Source organism: Euphorbia lathyris, chromosome 1 (genome assembly GCF_963576675.1).
Source record: "Euphorbia lathyris chromosome 1, ddEupLath1.1, whole genome shotgun sequence".
In the NCBI taxonomy this organism is placed as follows: Eukaryota; Viridiplantae; Streptophyta; class Magnoliopsida; order Malpighiales; family Euphorbiaceae; genus Euphorbia; species Euphorbia lathyris.
Window position 1 is genome coordinate 34,821,984 of NC_088910.1, and position 21,551 is coordinate 34,843,534.

A 21,551-nucleotide genomic window follows, 5' to 3' on the forward strand; every position below is an offset into this window, starting at 1 on the left:
ATGGAGGGTTATAAACTGTTTAATCAAATTCAAAACACTCTCGATCCCATTGTTGATGATGTTGTGACTCACTGTGAGATTGTCAATGAGTTATGGGAATATCTGGAGTTTCTGTATGCTAACAAAAAGGATATGTCTCATCTTTATATGTTACTGTTAAAGATTTATCGTGCAGAACAAAAAAATCGATCTCTTCTGCAATATTACACTGAAGTGAAACATGCATACGAAGAAGAGAACGGTATGTTTCCTATTGTGTCTGATGTGAAACAAATGCAAGCACAAAAGGAGCATGTTGTTGTTCAGTGCTTTTTGGCAGGTTTAGGTCCTGAGTATGATGTGGCCCGTACACAGTTGTTGACTAGTGGGACACTCCCATCTTTCGTGGAAGTCTACTCTCGTTTACTTAATGTATGTAAGGATGGCGTAATGGCTTCTGGTACATTGTCTTCTGACACAGTAGCCTTGGTAAGCAATGCTAATCCAGGTCGGCGTGGTGGAGACAATACTCTTCATAGTGGCCACCGTAGCTCCCCTCGTACTTGTTATCATTGTGGGGGAGAAGGGCATGTTAAGAAGTATTGTTGGAAACTGCATGGTAAACCACCCCAACACTTGCGACCGCACCCTCACCGAAGATCTGCAAATATGGAAACTCAAGGTGGCATCATTCCAACTTCGTCCTCTATCACCATTTCTGCCGATGAGTATGCTCGGTTTCAGCAACTTTCTGCGACTTATGATGCAGAACAACCATCAACCTCAACCTCCGCTTTGGCTGATACAGGTAATCATGTGGCATGTCTCTCCACCTCCTCTCGTAATTGGGTGATTGACTCTGGTGCTACAGACCATATGACTGGCAACACAGGTATTCTTTCTTCTTTTCAACATCTGGCCAATTTTCCATCTGTTATGTTAGCCAATGGCTCAATTGCTTCTGTAATTGGACAAGGGACAGCTCACCCAACATCTAATATTCCTTTATCCTCTATTTTATGTTTACCCAATTTTCCTCTTAACTTGTTATCTGTCAGCCAACTTACTAAGACCTTTAACTGCTCTGTTGTTTTTTATCCTACCCATTGTCTTTTTCAGGATCTTAGGAAGAAGAAAATTATTGGTAGAGGGAACCTGGTAAATGGATTGTACGTACTTGATTCAACTTATCGACAAGTGTCAAAATCCATTATCTACACAAGCGCGTCCCTTTTGCAACTTCACTATCAATTTGGCCATCCGTCCTTTCCAGTTTACTAAAGTTATGTCCTAGTCTTCCGTGTGATTCTACTCTGGAATGTGAAGCTTGTCAATTTGCTAAGCATCATAGGGTTTCGTATGCACCGCGAATCAATAAACGTGTCGAGTCTTCCTTTTATTTGTAGCACACTGATGTATGGGGTCCGTGTACTGTTGTGTCCAAACTTGGTTTTCGTTATTTTGTAACCTTTGTTGATGATTATTCTCGTGTTACTTGGCTTTATCCTATGAAAAATCATTCAGAATTATTTACTATCTTCTGTGCCTTTCATGCTGAGATTCGCACACAATTTAACAAATCTATTTGTATTTTGCGTAGTGACAATGCTAAAGAATATGTATCTTGCACTTTCCAATCGTATCTTTCCCAGCATGGTATTATTCATCAAACTTCTTGCATTGTTACCTCTCAGCAAAACGGTGTTGCCGAACGTAAGAATCGTCACTTATTAGAAGTCGCTCGGGCACTGTTGTTTCATATGCAGGTTCCTAAAACTTTTTGGGCAGATGCGGTCTCAATTGCCTGTTTTCTTATTAACCGTATGCCCTCTTCAGTCCTTAATGGTCAGATTCCATACTCCCTTCTTTTTCCCTCGTCTTCTTTATTTCCTCTTGCACCACGTGTTTTTGGATGTACTTGTTTTGTTCAAGACATGCGACCACAAGTCTCCAAACTTGATCCCAAATCCATCAAGTGTATCTTTGTGGGTTATTCTCGGACTCAAAAAGGGTATCGTTGCTATTCTCCTTCTTTGGGTCGTTATTTGGTGTCCGATGATGTCACCTTTTTTGAAAACACTCCTTTTTATGGTCTTGAATCAACTCTTTCTGCTGATCCAGCAAGTCCGTCTGACGATAATTATCTTGTTTATACTGTAAGTGAGCAGGTGGTTTCTAATCCTTCTCGGCCAGTTGTCCATCACGTTTATTCTCGGCGTGTACGTCCTTTAAGTGCTGCACCTTCTAGTGCTCCAGTTGCCAGTGTTCCCCCTCCTGTTTCGTCTCCAGATCCTTCCCCACCTTCAGATCCTGGCATTGAACTTCCTATCACCCTCCGAAAAGGTACCCGCCAATGCACTTACCCAATTTCTTCATTTGTATGTTATGATGCGTTATCACCTTCCTCGAAGTCTTTTGTAGCTTCTTTAGATTCAGTTGTTGTTCCTTCCTCCCTCTCTGAAGCACTGAATCATCCTGGTTGGCTCCAAGCAATGAAAGAGGAAATGCATGCCCTTGAACAAAATCATACTTGGGATCCAGTGTCTCTTCCATCTCAAAAGCGTGCTATTGGTTGCAAATGGGCGTTCATGTTGGGAATTAGGCTAAGGTATAGCAGCGGAAATATAAAATTTTTAGCCTACTTCCTTTTAACCATAGGATCCGTTAATTATTATTTCATATAAAGAGGGATAAGAAGAAATACCTTATGATGAACAATCTACCGTTGTTAATGAAGTGCCCACAACTCTTCTCCGAGTTCCCAAGCACAAAGTAAAACACAGTGAGATTAAGTTAGAATCAACCGTATGAGATGCAACCAAAATAGATTGCCTCTAATTAATCAACACAAGATCAAAGAGAAAAGAAGATGAATGAAATTAATCAAATGATGAAAGTCGTATTAATTCTCATCCACGAACTAGGGGAGTCAAATTCTCTTTCTCTCTCTAGATGTAGGTTTCGAAAATCACATAGAGGGGAGGGTAAGAGCTTAGTCGAAATTCTATGTAGTAGGGGGTATATATAATCACTTGTATCTAAACCATAGTTAGATAGGAATAGGTTACTTAATAGGAATTCAATTCGGAATAGAATTCCTAATTATTATCTCACTATATATCTAATATATATAGGATAATAATAAATAACCTTATTGGATAATAATAGGAGTATATTAATCTAATTAAAACTCCTAACTTAATTATCTCTTAATTAATTTAATTCATATTCCTAATCAAATTAGGATTAATGGAATTAAAATAATTCCTTACCAATTACATATAAATTTCGGCCCCCTCTATTTAAATGGGCCTTACTGGGCTCAATTGGGCTTCCATCAATTAATAACATCCATCTCTCTTTTGGTTCCAAGTCTTATGTGTGATCCATTAGGTTCTTACTACTTCTGGCCGTATGCAACTATTAAATTAATTTCTTCAAGAATTATATTTAATCTTTGCATAATGGAATGATGTACTGAGTATGTTATTGGCAAGTCTGTAATCATTCCCCCAGAGTCCGTTAAGAAGACAGGTTGATTCTGTCGTTAACCTTTCCGTATTAGTTACAGTATAATTCGATCCTTTATCAACTACATCCTTGAACTGAATCTTATGACTATGGATGATGTCAAGTCACATATAGCGAGACGTTCGTTTTACTTGTACAGGCCGAGTCAACTCAAATAGATAGGTTAAGTGAAATCCGCATTTCAAGTCTTAAGCTATCACCTTGCAAGGATTTAGAGTCGAGTCTTCCACAAGTGATCCATGGACGTATCTCCCATTAATCGGGAGTGATAAATGCTCAATCCAATGTATAACTACCCTGACATTACCTCCTATGACACCCAACCTTTGCAGTTCACACCCCAGAGTCATCTCTGTTAAGGATCGTGGGACCGCAGGATCAAAGTCTCACATTCAGTAATTCAGGATGACCAATTAACATTCCTTTGAGTCTGAGGATTAGTTATACCTATTAATACCAATGAGATGAACAGGTGACAAGGATGAATCTACCCATCCTGTTATCTCAAATCGGATCCCCAATCCTAATGAACAACGTTTCATCAGATCTGTGTAACTGTCCAGATATCTATATATATGAAGCTCGTGAGATCAGCTTTCTGTCAGACAAAAGACATTGTTACATACAAGTCTCAACAGTGATATATCAATCCTAAACATATCACTTGACTTGGGGTGGTTTTAAGTTTATTAGTTTATTATAAAGTTTTGTCTCACTTCATGCTTGTATGAACACTTTATAATCACTTTAAACAAACTTACGGATTTCCTTTTATTAGACTTTATTTAGTGCTTAAAAGGGATTGCCTTTATATAGTTATAAAACATATATCTCATTAAAACAAATGATATAAAGAACAATTCATTTACATTAAGTTTGTATCCTAGAACAATTGTCTATAGGACACCAAACCCCAACATACTCCCACTTGGACTAAAGCCAATTGTTTCTAAAACTTATCCCAGTAGAAGTTAGATGACGATCATGTACTTTCTGGGTTAAAGGCTTTGTCAACGGATCTGCAACGTTGTCATCTGTAGGTACTCTTTCTATTCTCACATCTCCTCTAGCCACAATCTCTCTAATGATGTGGTATCGCTTTAGGTAGTGCTTGGATGCATTATGAGACCGTGGTTCCTTTGCTTGCGCAATGGCTCCGTTGTTATCACAGTACAGAGTAATGGGATTGACAATGTCAGGCACCACACCTAGTTCTGTAATGAACTTTCTAATCCAAACTGATTCCTTTGCTGCTTCCGCAGCAGCGATGTACTCTGACTCGGTCGTAGAGAAAGCTACGCTTCCCTGCTTGGAACTCTTCCAACTGACCGCGCCCCCATTCAAGATAAACAGGTATCCTGATTGGGATTTAAAATCATTCTCATCTGTGAGATGACTTGCATCCGAAAATCCTTCTATTTTTAGATCACCTTCTCCGTACACTAGGAACATATCTTTAGTTCTTCTCAAGTACTTAAGAGTGTTCTTGACAGCTGTTAGACAAGGTGCCGAACGGCCTCGCCCGGGCGGACCGGGGGGTGGACACCTCATGGCGACGTAAGCGGTGATTGGCGCCGAAAGCAACCAATCGCGGAATCAAGCTGCTCGGCAGGACCGGAGCCTGGAGTATGGAAGAGTCGCCACCCACGAATGGGAAAATGAACACCGATCCCTTGCGGGAGACCGGTGAGGGTTCGGGAAACTTAGGTACGAGCCGAGAAGGCTAGCTCCTTTCCGGAGAAAGGCTACTAGGCACCCCGACATCGCCCGGTTATGAACCACCGGCCTCCTACTCAGCGTGTTAGGCGATAACGGACTAATCACATATTTCTTTAAGTTTAAAATTCATTTGAAACCTTTTCTTTCTCGCTTTGAAAACCGTTTTGAGCATGTCATTGAAAGCCACTTTAGTAAAGAATCACCCATTTTGCATAAATTTAAGATACATAGGAGAGAGAGGGGGAGAATAAAGAATTGATTTATTCACGGTGTGATTTTATGCCTTAGTCTGTACACTAATTCTAAGCTAATCTCATTCCCCAAAACGAGTTTATTTACATGGTTCGTACCTTAATCGACGTTGGAACGATTTAGGTACGTTTTAAAACCCCGTTGATTAACATGATATCGACTCGAATCGCCGTCGGAACGATTCGAGTGTTTGAAAACGTGAGATAAGAAGTTTTAACAAAAACGTGATTAAGCATACAAGTTCATTTATTTTTGTACAAAATCATTTAAACAAGAAAACAATTCAAAACTCCATTATTTATAAATAGAAAACGACTTTAATTACAAGATTCGCTTAATCCGCCGTTGGAACGAATTAAGGTTTCAACACGTGATATTTTGGAAACGGTTTAAAATGACAAAAATATTTTATTTACACTTGAAGAATATCTAGAAAAAATCTAATTTAAACAAACAACTTGAAATCTCTTTTTGTCTTTTATTTTTCCCTTTTTCACTCAATTACCCTTTATTTGAACATAATTACAACACTTACAAATTAAACCCAAATTCACCCAACCCAAATACTTTTAAAACATATATATATATATAGGAACCAAAAGAAAAATAAACATATATATATATATACATTTTGGTAAAATGGTAATTATACCTATAGATTGAAAATAAGTGAAGAAACAATATATCCTATGATTATTAATATGTAAAAATAGTAATGAAAATACTACTAGACACATTACACCTTTATTTTAATAAAACAAATGTAAAAAAAGAATGAACAAGGTTCATAAATAAGAAAATAACATTTAATCCCCAAATAGCTTTCACATAATAAGTATATAGAAAATACCATACCCAAATGTACATCTAACATCAAAATGATATCTATTTATCCCAAAACATTTACCAATTAATTACCCAAAACACCCAAGTAGATGATCCCCTAAAATAATACCCAATATGGTTGTGAGTGATTTTTATAGAAAACATATATGTACATATATATATTTTACAAAGCTAAATTAATATAAAGGATACCCCAAGTGTAAAATAAATAGATACTTAACACACTATTATTAATTATATAATCCCAAAAATAATTTTAATAAGATAAATACCTAATTATATATACATATACAAGGGACAAATATCAAAAAGTTAAGAAAAGAGGGTTAAAAAGGCATTTTTAAAATTCCAGCATATTTACCGACGGAAAATCCATCGGTAAACTGCCTTTACTGACAGAAAACGGGATATTATAGAAACAGTCCCTTTGAAATTCCAGATTTATCAAGACTTATTAGATCTACTCTATTTCATCATTTTAGCCCCCAAACTACCCCAAATCGGGTCATGGTTTGTAACGGAGGATTCTAAAACGACGTTTTATTGAAAATAATGGTTCAAAACACTTGTAAACACACGGATCTACGACGTTTGGATCCCGAACTACCCTTAAATCGGGTCACGGTTCGTATTGGGATCCAAACAAAGTTTTTATTTCAAAACCAAAACCAAATACTTGTTCAAATGCAAAACAAAAATTAACTTAACAAATCTAAACCATAAAAGTGTAAAAAAAACAAATAAATAAATAGATCTAAACCACCAAAAATGCAATAAAAAATTAAACGGGTCTAGTTCCTCAGATTATTATCTCTTCAATCGGTAATGAAAATCCAAATCAAGTCGATTGATTGTGTTTTGAATCGGTTTTTGTGTTTTTTGGCTTTGTTCGGGTCTCGTCGAATTTCTCCAGGGGTTCGGGTTTTTTCTTTTCTCCCTTTTGTCTTGGGCTCCATCCTATTTATAGGCAAATGGAGCCCTAAAAAAGTAATTTACCTTTGCTTGGAGCCAAGGTAGGCTCCAAGCAAAGGTTGGCAGCTCACCCTTGGCTTGGAGCCAAAGGTAAGCTGCCAACATTTTTATTTTACTTACTTTTAATTTTTTTTTTTATATAAAATACCAAAATTTGCACTTGGCTTCGGCCAAGTGCAGCAAAAATGCACTTGGCCGAAGCCAAGTGCCATGGGCTGGGCCTGGGCGGCCCAGCCCACGTCACGGGCCGTTCAACGGCCCGTGACGAAAAATAGCGGTCCCCGACGGGACCGCATTTGTAAAAAAAATAAATAAACTAAATAAATAAAATACACCTAAAATAACCAAAACTAAAAAATGATTTTTATCAAAAATGATTTTTATCAAAAATGATTTTTATCCAAAACCGATTTTATAAAATTAGCTTTTATAAAATCGGTTTTTTACAAAACTCTCTTTTTATTTTTCGAGTTCTAAAACAAAACCCTTATTGATCTGAAATAAGAAAATGGCACGAAATACTCCGAACTCGGCGAGACGGTTTAAGATTTCATTCGCGGAACCGATTCGACCGTTGCTCGATTAAATTTTCGAATTCAATCAAGCCGGTCTTGACGGTTCCTTCGAACAACGTTTTTTTTATTTATTATTTTTACCGACTCATCGTTTATTTCAATCGACTGATTTGGATCCCTTTTTATAATTTTTCTTCGTCGGTCCTCCGACCCCGGTGTCTACAGTTGCCCCTACTTTCTATTTTTGGCAGTGACGTGTGTGCTTTTTCGAAAACCTCTTTTCGTGAATTCAACACATGCAATGCGAAATATATTAAAGTAAAAGACACCTATAGAGTGGGAGGATAAATACCTGATCTCCATGTCGCAAGTTCCTATCTTGTCTTCAATCTTCACTTTGGCTGTCCCGTCCTTGCCTCTGAATCGGCTGCCGGTGAACGCTCCTTCTGGGGCCCCTAGTCTCCAAATCGACCGCAGGTAAAATGGCTCTTTCTAGCAACCCTAGTCTAAATCGACCGCAGGTAAATGGATTTTTCTAGTGACCCTAGTCTAAATCGACCGCAGGTAAATAGCTTTTTCTAGCGACCCTAGTCCAAATCGACCGCAGGTAAATGGCTTTTTCTAGCGACCTTAGTCCTCTCATCGACCGCAGGTAAAGTTTCTTTTTCTAGCGACCCTAGTCTTTATCTCGACCGCAGGTAAAGTTGCTTTTTCTAGCGACCCTAGTCTTTATCTCGACCGCAGGTAAAGTTGCTTTTTCTAGCGACCCTAGTCTTTATCTCGACCGCAGGTAAAGTTGCTTTTTCTAGCGACCCTAGTCTTTATCTCGACCGCAGGTAAAGTTGCTTTTTCTAGCGACCCTAGTCTTTATCTCGACTGCAGGTAAAGTTGCTTTTTCTAGCGACCCTAGTCTTTATCTCAACCGCAGGTACTCTTTCGTTTTGAAATTAATCCTTCAACCCTAATCTCCACATCGATCGCAGGCGTCCTTTCGTTTGCGTATCTCCACATCCATCGTTCGACCCTAATCTCTACATCGATCGCAGGCGTTTTCATGTATTGTAGACCTCCAAATCGAACATCCGACCTTAATCTATACATCGATCGCAGGCGTCCTTTCGTTTGCATATCTCCAAATCCATCGTTCGACCCTAATCTCTACATCGATCACAGGCGTTTTCTTGTATTGCAGATCTCCAAATCGAACATCTGACCCTAATCTATACATCGATCGCAGGCGTTTGCTTGTTTCGTATATCTCTAAATCAACCGTTCGACCTTAATCTCTACATCGATCGCAGGTGCTCTTTGTTGATGATAGCTGGGCTTTATCACTCGTCTGAGAGTTGGAATTGAGACCTCGTCCAAGAGGTTTTGACCGCAGTCGCTTTGATATTTGGGCTTTATCACTCGTCCGAGAGTTTGTGACCGCAGTCGCTTCATACCGTAGACTGGAGTCCGTAGCGGTGCCTGTGCCCATTGATAATTCCGTAGACCGCAGTCCGTAGCGGGGCCTGTGCCCATTGATAATTCCATAGACCACAGTCCGTAGCGGGGCCTGTGCCCATTGACGATGCCATGGACCGCAGTCCGTAGCGGGGCCTGTGCCCATAGATCGAATCCTAATTTGCCTATCGAAGCCTGCCTAGACTTGCACAAATTTCGTGGAGCTATCCAAGTATTTCTGCGTGCGGCTTGACTTAAGTCACGCCCATCATCTGGTGAGTATTGTATAACCTAGTGTAGTGATATGTATGCACATGATTATGAATGAATGTATGTATATTTTCTCTTTTTTTTTTCTTTCTCCTTTTTTTACATTGCTTCCCTCCTATTTTTCTTTACAGGGAGGCCTCCATTCTATGGACCGAAGAGTACAGGAGGGCATGGCGGCCGGGCGAGGAGAGTCACTACAGAATGATGATGCTCAGATCGTACATCATTATCGAGAGATGGAGGATGAGTGCTCCACCTGGGAGGAGCGAGGCCGGGCAACCGAGGAGAGGAGCCGTGTGGATATAGAGGTCCAGCGAGCTGCTGAGGAGAGTTTGCGGATTGCGGTAAAGGGTCATCGGGTTGCCGAGGAGGCCTTAGCCGAGGAGTGGGCACCTTACTTCAGAGGCTTTGATTTTCTTGAGGGCTTTTGGGACTTTGGGGTTCCTCCTCTTTGATAGTCCCGTCATTGTTTTGGTTTACGACTTTATTAGTACTACCGTGATGTATAGTGGGTATATGTGAAAAAGATGTTTGTGTAGGCTTTTTATTTGGTGGTGGGGAAAAGAAATGTTTAACTCATGACTTGTAATACCATACATTCAGTCGATCATAATCATTTCAAACATTCTCTTCGAATATATTCATGCCTTTATTTATTTACAAGTAATAGAAATACTTAGCCACTTACACATTATTTCCATAATAGCTCAAGATATAACTACTGTTACCAGGACCCGCCTTTTTTCGGTTTTCAAGTCCCAGCGATTTTTCAACTCTCCTTTTATTATCCCAGAATTTTCAAATGAGCGCCCTCTTGGGTTTTCACTCATTGGGATGTCCCTTATTGTTGCATAGATCGCCCTTTGCGGGTTTTCAACCTATCGGGAATTTTTATTTCTTTTATTTCTTTTTTTTTACGAAAAGTATTTCTTAAGCCTATCCAGATTGGTAGGTTCGGAGAACTCAATGCCATCCATCGTGGTTAGTTTCACCGCCCCTTTGCTTAGGATCTTCTTCACGAGAAACGGTCCTTCCCAGTTTGGCCTAAACTTGCCCCTAGGGTCGGTGCGTGTCATTCGGATCTGTTTCAGCACCATGTCTCCTTCTTTGATAGGACTGACCTTAACCCTTTTGTTGAAAGCCCGGGCCATCCTCCTTTGATATAGCTGTATGTGGTAAAGGGCCTCCATCCTCTTCTCGTCTACCAATGCCAGTTGTTCATAACGCTTCTTCACCCATTCCGCTTTAGGAATCTCTACTTCTACCGCGATTCTCAGCGATCGCTTCTCAACCTCAATAGGCAGAACCGCTTCTGCCCCATATACTAAGGAGAACGGCGTTGCCCCAGTTGACGCTCTAACCGTCATGTGATAAGCCCATAAAGCGAGCGGAAGCTGCTCGTGCCAATTCCGATGCGATGCTACTGTCTTTACGAGAATCCTCTTAAGGTTCTTATTGGCCGCTTCTACTGCCCTGTTAGCTTATGGGCGATATGGAGACGATCTATGATGCTCAATACCGTACTCTTGGAAGAGACTTTTCACTTCCCCTTGAAACTGGATCCCATTATCCGTGATCATGTGGTGAGGCACCCCAAACCTGGTGATTAGATGCTTTTCAATAAAATTTCTCATCTGCTTCGATCCCAGCTTACTAAACAATTCTACCTCTACCCACTTGGTGAAGTAATCAATGGCAACTACGATGAACTTGTGTCCATTTGATGCATTAGGCCTCACCTCACCGATGATATCAATGCCCCAAGCTTCAAACGGCCAAACGGGTGCCAACACGTGCAGTTCCATAGCTGGCAGGTGATTATAACCGCCATAGATTTGACAATCGTGGCATTTCTTCTCATATTCATTGCAATCTCTTTCCATAGTGAGCCAATAGAAGCCTTGCCTTATGATTTTCTTTGCTAGCACTGACTCCATTGCTTCACGGCCTTCTCCCTCATCTAAACATCTCAATTGTAAACCATCGGCGTGCCTTTTGTAAAGCAAATCGTTGTGGATGACGAACTGCTGGGCTAACCTTCTGATCACGGCTTGATCCTTAAGCTCTAATTCTGTCGGATAAGTTCCACTTTTCATGAAGTTCACGATGTCGAAATACTAAGGCTTTCCATCCACTCCTAACAACATTACATCTTCGGAGCACGGTTTGTGAGACCTCTTCAATACCAGAGGCTTTGAGGCAATATTCTGTGGATTATCCCATACCGACACCAACGTGGCCAAAGCATCTGCCGCTTAGTTCTGCGCTCGAGGAATATGATAAAAGCGGCACTCACTGAACCTCTGTGCCAACCCCCCTAGCTGGTCTAGGTACGGGTGTAACCTTTCTTCCCTTACTTCCCAGTTTCTCTGCGCTTGTTCGATAATCAGTTTTGAGTCGCCCCAAATTTCAACATATGATACTCCCAGCACTGCTAATGACTCCAACCCATAGATGCACGCTTCTTATTCGGCCATATTATTGGTGAGAGGGATGGATAACTTCTTTGCCATTGGGATCCTTTCTCCTTCTGGTGAGATAAGTAGCACTCCTACTCCGGCTCCATTTGAGTTAACCGCTCCATCGAAGAACATTTTCCATGGTATAACTTCTATTGCGTTCAAGTGCTCATCGGGGAAATCATAATTTATCTCCTCCTCTTCTGCATTCAGAGGCTGATTGGCCAGAAATTCTGCTATGGCTCTCCCCTTAATAACCTTCTTCGTCATATATTCGATGTCGAACTCTGATAATAACAACAACCATCGGGCCAGCTTCCCGGTTAAGGATGGAGTTCGGTACAGATACTTCACGGGATCCATCCGGGAAATAATGATCACTTTGTAAGACTGAAAATAGTGCCGCAGCTTCTTCGTTAGCCATACTACTGCCACGCACATCTTTTCGATCATGTTATACTTAAGCTCATATTCCAGGAACTTCTTACTCAGATAATACACTCCATGCTCTACACTAGTGTCCCCTTCCTGGGCCAACATTGCTCCAATGGATCGCTCCTCGATCGCTACATATAGGAGAAGTGGTTTTCTGAGTTTGGGTGGTCTCAAAACTGGCGGATTAATCAAATAGGTCCAGATGCTCTCCAAGGCTTGCTGACATTTGTCGTTCCAAACCGTCGGTTGATCTTTCCGCAGCAGTTTAAAGATTGGCTCGCAGATCATGGTGAGTCGTGCTATGAACCGACTGATATACTGAACCTGCCCCAAAAATCCTCTCACTTCTCTCTCATTCTTCGGTGCCGGCATTTCCTGTATGGCCTTTACCTTGTCGGGATCCACCTCGATCCCCTTGTTACTGATCACATAGCCTGAGATTTTCCCTGATGAAACACCAAAGAAGCACTTCTTCGGGTTCAACCTCAGCTTGAATTCTGCAATTTGGGCCAAAAACTTCTCGAGTACAGCGAAATGCCCCTCTCTCATCTCCGACTTGACCATCATGTCATCCACATAAACTTCCACCTCCTTATGTATCATATCATGGAACAGTGCCGTAGCCATCCGTTGATAAGTTGCCCCGTCATTTTTCAAACCAAACGGCATTACCCTATAGCAGTACGTTCCCCACTCAGTTGTGAACGAGGTCTTTGCCTTGTGCTTTTCTGCCATTTGAACCTGTATGTAGCCCATGAAGCCGTCAACATTTGTGTGCAAGATGCTCGATGCAGCACTGTCGATTAATACGTCGATGTGAGGCAATGTGAATTCATCTTTGGGGCAAGCCTTGTTGAGATCTCTATTATCGACGCACATTCTCCCTTTACCGTCCTTCTTCGCGATTGGTACTACATTTGCAACCCAATGGGGATAGTCGATTACTTTGATGAACCCTGCTTCTAACTGTTTCTTCACTTCCTCTCTGATCTTATCTGCCCATTCCGGCCTCATGCGTCGGAGTTTCTGTTTCACGAGCTTAGCCTCGGGGTATGTTGGAATACGGTGAGTTACGATTGATTGATCGATTCCTGGCATGTCTTCGTACGTCCAAGCAAACACTATTTCATATTTTTTTCATTATTCTCTCAAATTCTTTTCTCTCTTCAATAATTAATTCTTGAGCAATTTGTATAAGTTCAGGATTTTCATCCGTGCCAAGATTTAAAGTTGACATTTCTATTGCATTGATTTCAAATGTAGGCATGTTATATGAATGAGAATGCATGGAATGATCAGAATCAACATCAAGCAAGTAAGCAAAATCAGAATTCATTTCATTGATAGTTTTGGCGAGTACATCATCGGATTCAAACAAAGCAGTAACATAGTTGTCATCATCGGGGTTCTCGGAGTTTTCATAGGCCTTGGAGGTGTTTGGTTCATCCACCGCCCCCACGGTTGTCTATGCAGTGATAACTTGCTCCTCAGCATTCAGGTCAAGCATCATGATCCCCTCTATGAAGCAGCTTGCCTTTCCTTTGCCCCAGTCAGTAACATCGTTGAAGATCTTAAATCCGGGCAGATTCTTTCCCTCGGTGCCTCGGCCCGACTCTACCATTACGGTAATTTCCAGCTCGTCATCAGACTCATCCCAGATATGGATTGGAGCTTTCTGATTGATACATTCCTCTTCCGAGGAACTTCCCCAGATATCCACAACAATCAGATCCATCACGTGGGGGACGTTCGGATTTACGTAGGAAGGGTCCGACGATCCATACCGAGCCCATCCTATAAGCTCATCATAATCCTTCACGAACACCCTGCTCAACCTCTTTGCCACAAGTGGAATAGCACCCTTTCGGATGCACATGAGTTGCTCCTGATCGCTCAAGGTGACCTGACATGAAGCATACTTGAACCTCCATCTCCTAGCATAATCCACGAATGCTTCCTCGGGAAATTGCTTGATCCTTTCTAAATCTTCCAACGACCCAGTCCACGGGATGTACATCTCATATCTCTGCACGAAAGCCTCCATTAGGGACCCCCAGTCCCCTTTTGCCTTTGCCGAGAGCATTCGGTGCCACATCAAAGCTTCTCCTACGAGTGTCTTTGGAAAATGCTGAACCAACTCACTTCGATAGAGTCCTGCGTCAAACATGTAGGCACGGAAACAGTTTATGTGGTCGATGGGGTTCTCACCTCCTTTGTACTTAGCCATGGTTAACACCGCCTCAGGTGTCTCCTCATCGGGTAACATCGGCACTTCCTCTGGGTATCCCCCTGCGGTGTACTTCTTGATGAATCTCTTAGTCATTTCAGCCCAATTCACTTTAACGTTCATCGGAAGAGACATATACCACACTAGTGACTCTACCGCCAATGAGTTGCAAAACAAACTCATGATTTCATCCTCTTTGAAGCCCAAAGGACCCATAGCGGATAGGTAAAAATGCAAGTGCTCCATGGGGTCCTTGCCTTCATTATACTTGCTGTCAGTCAGAAACGGACGTTTGATAAGCCCAATTTGCATCGCGCTATGTTCCCCCACCTGTGTTTGGGCTTTTCGATACTTCACCAAAAATAAGCTTGACATCAGTGACCAATCATGCTTAGTCGAGTCAGGTAGTGATTGAAACCACTTCAAAGGTTCGCCCACCAGCGAGAGATAGAACCATGGAGCGACTTCTTCCACTTTGTATGGCTCCCCAAACATAGCGCACACGTATCCATACAAATGAGCTTCGGGGTCTTCTACCCCACTAAACAGTTTCAACACAGGCATGATCCTCCGAGATGATACTTCCTCGGTTTTCTCAGTTTTAGTTCCATCATCCATCACTTCTTCCGTTGGCTCCTCTTCCAAAGCCGACCCATACAAACCATTTCCCACATTATTCTTCTCATCGGAGTCCAACAACTCCTCCTCGTCTTCCCCGAAGGGTTCCACAATCAAACTCTCTTCGAGCCCAGACCCGATCATGCTCACCCTATGGTTAGGCAAGGGATTATGCCTAGTGGAAGGGTTTGCTGACGAAGGATCAGCTATCTTCTTTTCCTCAATCAAATCCTGAATCTCGTGTTTCAATCTCTTGCAGTTCTCAATAGTGTGCCCATAATTACTGTGGAACTCGCAGTATCCCCTAGCTTGTATCTGCAGAGTAGGTCCTGTCTTGTTCTTGGGGGTAAGAGCTTTCAGCAACTCCTTTTTCTGCAATCGTTCGAAAACTTTTGCATAGGTCAGATCAAATTAGGCGAACTGCCTTTTCCCGATAGCATTGAGTTCAATCACCTTTACCGCAGCCGGTTCTACCTTAGTACTTGGCCCTCCAGCACTATACCCCGACTTTGTCCATTTAGTATAAGCTCTTTTCGGCTCTCCATCCCCCTCAACTGTCAAAGCATAGCTATATATCTGATTAAAATCGGTGAAAGGCATACACCACAGCTCATTCTTAACATACGGCAAAGTATTGCCGATTACCACCCGGATCTGATCCTGCTCCGACGGCTTCTGTTTCATAACTGCTGCCTTAGCTCTCCACCTATTCACAAAATCGGACAGAGACTCCCTAGCCTGCTGCTTGGTGCTCTCCAGCTCCCTTAAAGTAACCTCAAACATAGTGTTGAAGCTATATTGGGTGATGAATACCTTCGCCAGTTCTTTCCAATCTCTCTTCGTTCCTAGTGGCAATGTATGAAACCACACGAGGGCAACTCCCTCCAGATAGGCACTGAACAACCCTAGGATCTGTTCCTCAGTCAGAATTATGTGCTTCATCGCTGCCACATATTGGTTCACATGGGCGGTAGGATCCCCAGTTCCATCGAACTTCTTCATGTCCGGGAGTTGGAATTTCAAAGGCAAAGCAGTCGTCGATAAGCAGTTCTTCAAGTTATAAAAATCCTGACTCCCGGATCCTACCCTGCATAGATCATGCACTTCCTGAGTGATGTGCTGCTTCCATTCCTCTTCCCTTTTCTTTCTCTTCCCTAAACTGCTTGTTACACAATCCTGATAGTTATCTCCAAAACGGGGACCCGTGCTCACAATGTTCTCAGCTGGTTTACTGCCACTCTTGTTACTCTTAATTGCAAGCTCGTCCAGCTGGACTAAAATTGCGGTTAACTGATCGTTGAGGTTGTTTACCACTCTTTCTAACCCTGATATTCTCTCATCTGGCGTAGACATACTGACCGAAGACTGAGCTGATTCGGACAACGATGATTCGGATGTCACAACTGTTGATTCAGAATTGTCAATTCGTAGCTGATCAAACTGCCTGACTAGCTAGCTACTCACGCGAAACCACAACCGCTTAATGATGAAGTCTGCGCGAACGGTCATCCATTAGTATGTATGCATGATTTTATATGCATGATTCGTGGTGTGTGCGTTTATTTATTTACGGATATATAAGATAAGAAGATCAAACGTTAGTCTAATTACACGTATCACAGCATCTCTCTTCCACCCTTATTCCTCCACACACTCGATGGTCCAAGTCTCTTTCCTAGGATTTTGGTTTGGGGCTCATATTGCGGTCCAGGGGACGCGTGATGCCGTCGATTATTGTGGAAAAGTAAATCATCCATCAGACAATACAGTTCGTTTTAACGTATCAGCGTTCAGTGACTAAGATATCGACCAAATGGATTGCCCTTTTGAATAACTCGTCTTTTGTTATTTCACGAGATGCATCAGTTCTGGTTTTGACACCCTTTGAACGTATCTCGGATTTTAGACGTGGTACGAGTTATTTTTCTGGTTCAATCGTTCGTTATTGACAATGACTCGTTCCCTTTTATTCGCGTGGGTTCGTGTCTCGATTTTTGGATTACAACGGGATCTTTTTGGATCTATCAAGAGACGCAACCACGTGTTTGTTTAGTGATGAAATCACTTTTCGGATTTTTTCCTTAGGGAACGGACTCATCGCGTAACGCGTTTGTTTTTAGCGTCAAGGATCCGCTCACTCGTTTTGGCTACGTGAAAAAGACGGCGAGTCTTATTCGAGCGCACGATAATCCTTCGGCTATTAACAACTCTTTATTTCTTCCAATTTACGGGATATACTATCCTAGCGTGGTTATAGAAAATCAACGTTTCGTTGAATCGCATGCTTATTCGAAGCAGGGATATTACCGCTCTCCTCATTTAGACACGAATTGGGCAAACATGCCAATCGGGCCATATTTCTTGTGGTTTTGGTAACGGTCGAAATGATCGAGCCATTAGTCAAACCCACAGTCTCGTCCATATGGTGCAATTATGCAGTTTAGCTTAATTCGGCTTTATGATTTTAAACGGCGTATATACCGGCTTGAGGCACGTATTTAATGGCATTGGTTCATTTTCTTTAACTACCCTCGGGATGGATATACATCGTAGATACAAAATGACTTTGGTCGTTTGTTTATTTTCTTTTATTTTATTTTCTTAGTCACTTTTTGCGGATACGTCCATTTCTCTTTAGAACAACGCAAGGCATAACGTAAGAGCTCGTTTTTTATTCGGAAGGGACGGGCCATGTTTGCAAAACTCTTTACGTTACAACGGGGTCGTTCAAAACAGAAATGTTCTTCGTTTTCGTTTCGTCATAATCTCGTTTTATCCCAACCTATTTAAAGAATGCGAATAACGGCTACTGTTAATATAGTCTTTTGAATCGAGCTATAACTATCCTTAATATCAAACCGACTTGAACTAATACGTGCTTACGTCACAACGCATTTCCTGAACATGTGCCTTCTTCGGGACACGGAAAGGGACCAGGCGGGTCACACAAGTTCATTCATACGAGATGACTAAGTCGTCTTTAGTTCGAATCGTTTCGATGTTTTGGGGTAGTTTGTATATCGGTTTAAGAGTATATATTAACGTATCGTTTCATTTTCTTTACATATTTTAGGATTAGACACGTATCATGGCAATTTGAAAACACGAACTGATTCATTCATCACATCAAAAATAGTAACGGGTAATCCTATGGCAACTTCTAAGGCTACTATATGCTGACACGGCTGATCACGGGACCTCACAGGACCGCACAAATTCGCCCCTAACGAATGGATGGGGACCCTTTGGCGCCTTACTGTAAGGGGGAACTTACACTAGCCTCTTTCGAGCGACGAATGGACTCTCGCTAGAGGTTTCGCGGAAATTACCCAAAAGGTTTGTAATAATGCTTATGAATGCATACGAAAAGAAATAATACGATCCGTCCCCGTTAAGGGCTTAATACACGCCTTCCGAAATCAAATTTCTCACTTCCCCAGCAGATTCGCCACTTGTTAGACAAGGTGCCGAACGGCCTCGCCCGGGCGAACCGGGGGGTGGACACCTCATGGCGACGTAAGCGGTGATTGGCGCCGAAAGCAACCAATCACGGAATCAAGCTGCTCGGCAGGACCGGAGCCTGGAGTATGGAAGAGTCGCCACCCATGAATGGGAAAATGAACACCGATCCCTTGCGGGAGACCGGTGAGGGTTCGGAAAACTTAGGTACGAGCCGAGAAGGCTAGCTCCTTTCCGGAGAAAGGCTACTAGGCACCCCGACATCGCCCGGTTATGAACCACCGACCTCCTACTCAACGTGTTAGGCGATAACGGACTAATCGCATATTTCTTTAAGTTTAAAATTCATTTGAAACCTTTTCTTTCTCGCTTTGAAAACCGTTTTGAGCATGTCATTGAAAGCCACTTTAGTAAAGAATCACCCATTTTGCATAAATTTAAGATACATAGGAGAGAGAGAGGGGGAGAATAAAGAATTGATTTATTCACGGTGTGATTTTATGCCTTAGTATGTACACTAATTCTAAGCTAATCTCATTCTCCAAAACGAGTTTATTTACATGGTTCGTACCTTAACCGCCGTTGGAACGATTTAGGTACGTTTTAAAACCCCGTTGATTAACATGATATCGACTCGAATCGCCGTTGGAACGATTCGAGTGTTTGAAAACGTGAGATAAGAAGTTTTAACAAAAACGTGATTAAGCATACAAGTTCATTTATTTTTGTACAAAATCATTTAAACAAGAAAACAATTCAAAACTCCATTATTTACAAATAGAAAACGACTTTAATTACAAGATTCGCTTAATCCGCCGTTGGAACGAATTAAGGTTTCAACACGTGATATTTTGGAAACGGTTTAAAATGACAAAAATCTTTTATTTACACTTGAAGAATATCTAGAAAAAATCTAATTTAAACAAACAACTTGAAATCTCTTTTTGTCTTTTATTTTTCCCTTTTTCACTCAATTACCCTTTATTTGAACATAATTACAACACTTACAAATTAAACCCAAATTCACCCAACCCAAATACTTTTAAAACATATATATATATATATAGGAACCAAAAGAAAAATAAACATATATATATATACATTTTGGGTAAAATGGTAATTATACCTATAGATTGAAAATAAGTGAAGAAACAATATATCCTATGATTATTAATATGTAAAAATAGTAATGAAAATACTACTAGACACATTACACCTTTATTTTAATAAAACAAATGTAAAAAAAGAATAAACAAGGTTCATAAATAAGAAAATAACATTTAATCCCCAAATAGCTTTCACATAATAAGTATATAGAAAATACCATACCCAAATGTACATCTAACATCAAAATGATATCTATTTATCCCAAAACATTTACCAATTAATTACCCAAAACACCCAAGTAGATGATCCCCTAAAATAATACCCAATATGGTTGTGAGTGATTTTTATAGAAAACATATATGTACATATATATATTTTACAAAGCTAAATTAATATAAAGGATATCCCAAGTGTAAAATAAATAGATACTTAATACACTATTATTAATTATATAATCCCAAAAATAATTTTAATAAGATAAATACCTAATTATATATACATATACAAGGGACAAATATCAAAATGTTAAGAAAAGAGGGTTAAAAAGGCATTTTTAAAATTCCAGCATATTTACCGACGGAAAATCCATCGGTAAACTGCCTTTACTGACAGAAAATGGGATATTACAGAAACAATCCCTTTGAAATTTCAGATTTATCAAGACTTATTAGATCTACTGTATTTCATCATTTTAGCCCCCAAACTACCCCAAATCGGGTCATGGTTTGTAACGGAGGATTCTAAAACGACGTTTTATTGAAAATAATGGTTCAAAACACTTGTAAACACACGGACCTACGACGTTTGGATCCCGAACTACCCTTAAATCGGGTCACGGTTCGTATTGGGATCCAAACAAAGTTTTTATTTCAAAACCAAAACCAAATACTTGTTCAAATGCAAAACAAAAATTAACTTAACAAATCTAAACCATAAAAGTGTAAAAAAAACAAATAAATAAATAGATCTAAACCACCAAAAATGCAATAAAAAATTAAACGGGTCTAGTTCCTCAGATTATTACCTCTTCAATCGGTAATGAAAATCCAAATCAAGTCGATTGATCGTGTTTTGAGTCGGTTTTTGTGTTTTTTGGCTTTATTCGGGTCTCGTCGAATTTCTCCAGGGGTTCAAGTTTTTTCTTTTCTCCCTTTTGTCTTGGGCTCCATCCTATATATAGGCAAATGGAGCCCTAAAAAAGTAATTTACCTTTGCTTGGAGCCAAGGTAGGCTCCAAGCAAAGGTTGGCAGCTCACCCTTGGCTTGGAGCCAAGGGTAAGCTGCCAACATTTTTATTTTACTTACTTCTAATTTTTTTTTTTTTTTTATATAAAATACCAAAATGTGCACTTGGCTTCGGCCAAGTGCAGCAAAAATGCACTTGGCCGAAGCCAAGTGCCATGGGCTGGGCCTGGGCGGCCCAGCCCACGTCACAGGCCGTTCAACGGCCCGTGACGAAAAATAGCGGTCCCCGACGGGACCGCATTTGTAAAAAAAAAATAAACTAAATAAATAAAATACACCTAAAATAACCAAAACTAAAAAATGATTTTTATCAAAAATGATTTTTATCCAAAACCGATTTTATAAAATTAGCTTTTATAAAATCGGTTTTTTACAAAACTCTCTTTTTATTTTTCGAGTTCTAAAACAAAACCCTTATTGATCCGAAATAAGAAAATGGCACGAAATACTCCGAACTCGGCGAGACGGTTT

The 21,551-nt window shown here is 40.7% G+C and overlaps 1 pseudogene; it reads right to left on the reverse strand.

Moving 5' to 3' along the window:
* LOC136217696 (alpha-mannosidase At3g26720-like) overlaps positions 1–21,551 on the reverse strand; it is a 60,244-nt pseudogene that overhangs the window by 6,698 nt on the left and 31,995 nt on the right.